This window comes from Triplophysa rosa, unplaced genomic scaffold (assembly GCF_024868665.1).
Source record: "Triplophysa rosa unplaced genomic scaffold, Trosa_1v2 scaffold148_ERROPOS969806, whole genome shotgun sequence".
Taxonomy (NCBI): domain Eukaryota; kingdom Metazoa; phylum Chordata; class Actinopteri; order Cypriniformes; family Nemacheilidae; genus Triplophysa; species Triplophysa rosa.
In genome coordinates, this window is record NW_026634153.1 from 137,154 (window position 1) to 139,611 (window position 2,458).

The following is a 2,458-nucleotide window of genomic DNA, read 5'->3' on the forward strand; positions in this document are numbered from 1 at the left end:
GTCGCTGTCGGGCGGAATCCTCGTATCTCCAAAACCATTATTTTTCAGGAAGTTAAAAAAACTGCATATTTTTTGGGTTATTAAACATTGTATCGTTAAAGTTGGTATTATACCTTATATTGATATCATATACTGTTGTGTACCAACATTAACACAACATTTCCCCAAAACCATGTTTAATCGTAGATACAAGGTTTATTACTTGGGAGCAGGGAGATACGAGATTACGCTGTCATTGATAAGAATGGTACGGACACAGACGTTGCTGCTGCCAGCAGTGTTCATCAAAGTCTGCGGTCGCGTTGAGCCTTTTGACAAGAGACGAGGCTTTAAGAGCTAACGAAAGCTAATGATTGTGGTTACATACATCTTCCTAAACTCTATTTTAAACGTTAGAGCTATGAGTGATGCAATACCAAAATAAAACGTTAAACAGGCTGTCTAATATAGGTGGAAATTAATCTGCACGCAAATAAAGTCAGCGGTCACGTTGAGCCTCTTGACAAGAGAAAAGGCTTCAATTGTTAACCGAATGTGATGGAGCGTTACCAGTTTGGGACACGTGTCCAAGCCTTAAATCATTAGAGGAGCCGACTACGCCACCCCAGGACTTGCACCCAGGGAAAATACTTTAAACCATGTAATACACACAAGTTCAGTCCCTTAGAAGAGAGGTAGGCATGAGACATGGGTAAATAAACATATGCATTTTATTAATACAGAAAAGATTCTTAAAATAGGCCAAGCAATAATTACTAAAAGCCGCCAATGGCAGCGTCACTCCCGAAGACAGCAGGGAACACAGTAGAAAGTAGACAAAACAAACTAACTTAAATGAATGTAAAACAACAAAAAGAAGAAAAGCAAATTACCGCAGGACCGAGGCACTATGATGGAGGCAAGTTGTCTCAAGAGGAACACTCCACACACACACCAATGTGCACTTTACTCACACTATCACACATGCAGTGCGTTACACAGCACTCAAGGAAAAAGCACCACCACCACAGGACGAGATCCGTTCACCCGTGGGACCCCGGCCTCTGCGATAAATCAAAAAGTAATCAACAAATCACCTTAATACACACCATAAACCAAAGAAAAAAATAATACCAAAGCTCCTTATAAAGAAAATAACCAAAAATCACCAAGTTCATTTACCAGTTACCTACACGCAATCCACAAATAACTCCAGATTGCAGGTGATTGGTCCTATGAGGCACGCAGGCAACTCACAGTAAACGAAACAAACCCAACCGATAACAATCGTACATAAACCAATAATTTCACAAAGAAACAAAAAATAAACAAAAGAAAATAAAGAACAGCTCATGAAGAGTAACGTCTGGGTTCTTTGCAGACGTACACCAATACCAATACATAGAGCAGCACTATGAAGGCGTACGGTAACTTAACAAGAGCAGTTCTCTTTAAGCAGAGGTGATAACGGCGTCTAAGCGGCAATACATTGGAATGCGACCGCATTTAGCAGTGCGAAGGAATGATACGGCAGCAACTATGAAACGGACACAGTTCTCTTTAAGCAGCGGTGATAACGGCGTCTAAGCGGCCATACATTGGAACGCGACCGCATTCAGCAGCGCGAAGAAATGGTACAATGGAACAAGAATGAGAAGGAGGGTCCTAAACAAACACAAAAGGGAGAAATTAGCACTAATAGTAACCCATCTCAATGTTAAAGCTGTGCGTGAAGCACTTACCAGAAGGGGTTATACCTCACGTGCGTCACTTTACAGGTGCCGGTTCAGTCAGTTCCCCCGCTTGTATAGGAAAACCTATTGCAAGGAACCATGCCTATAGCATGCAGGCCAAAGTTAAACACCACTTACAGTGAATAAATGCAATGTGAACCAGCTCATTATACACATACCTGAACGACGAGCGGTCATATAACCCACAACTGTAGCACGGAAGGCCACCAGAGCAACACCAGCGCAACGGAAAAGACACACTACAAGTCAAAAGAACGTTAAGAGTACACTCACTATAAAACAATTAAAGACATAACCGTATGCTAGCAGCTATCAGCTTACCTGCCGCCACCACCAACGACAACAGCGCAGAAGGGAGAAAGTCAGACAGATCGGACGTGACGCATACTAGGCTACAACCAATTACCCCTTTAAATAGGGTGCCACACTCGCTGATAGGCTAACCTAGCTGTCACTCACCAAATCCCATTACACAAAGCTAACGACTGTGGTTAAATACATCTTCCTAAACTCTATTTTAAAGGTTTAAGAACTATAAGTGATGTAATACAAAAAACGATGAGCTGACTAGGCTGTCTAATAGGCGGAAATTAGCCGAATATGCTCGCAATCTTACCTTCGTGGCTCACGGGCTTCCTTCTGCACCGAAGCATTACAGCTATCGATTTTTAACCAAACAGACCTACTCAAATGTATCTAACCTAACTATTTTCACTCGTTATTGT

General features: G+C 42.0%; 1 long non-coding RNA gene across 1 annotated transcript; it reads right to left on the bottom strand.

Annotated features, from left to right (window-relative positions):
• Window positions 1-1,399: 1,399 nt before the first annotated feature.
• Window positions 1,400-2,070, bottom strand: LOC130549688 (uncharacterized). Its single transcript, XR_008962241.1, has 3 exons — window positions 1,892-2,070; window positions 1,722-1,815; window positions 1,400-1,644 (listed from the first exon to the last, which is right to left on the bottom strand). It is a non-coding gene; the product is annotated as an uncharacterized LOC130549688 (long non-coding RNA).
• Between the last annotated feature and the right edge of the window lie 388 nt (window positions 2,071-2,458).